The sequence below is a fragment of the Anneissia japonica genome, unplaced genomic scaffold (genome assembly GCF_011630105.1).
Source record: "Anneissia japonica isolate Jap-2015-1 unplaced genomic scaffold, ASM1163010v1 scaffold1374_len1023071_cov147, whole genome shotgun sequence".
Lineage (NCBI taxonomy): Eukaryota > Metazoa > Echinodermata > Crinoidea > Comatulida > Comatulidae > Anneissia > Anneissia japonica.
Window position 1 is genome coordinate 637363 of NW_022728671.1, and position 235 is coordinate 637597.

Consider the following 235-nt stretch of genomic DNA (forward strand, 5'->3'; position numbering starts at 1 on the left):
AGTCAACAGCAGTTATTACATTCATGTTTTGTAAATTAACCAAATTTATTTAGGGTACTGAAGCTGCTGTTAAGTTGTTCTTTAATTTTGGCCGCCATTTTAAAAAGCGCCCTCAATTGCCTCTCGAAATCTTCACATTAATAACTTTAGTTAATTATACTTTACTCCTATCATTACATATTCAAAAGTTGGTCAAACCTACCTCTTCTGTGCTTATTTTACCCATATATGTAGT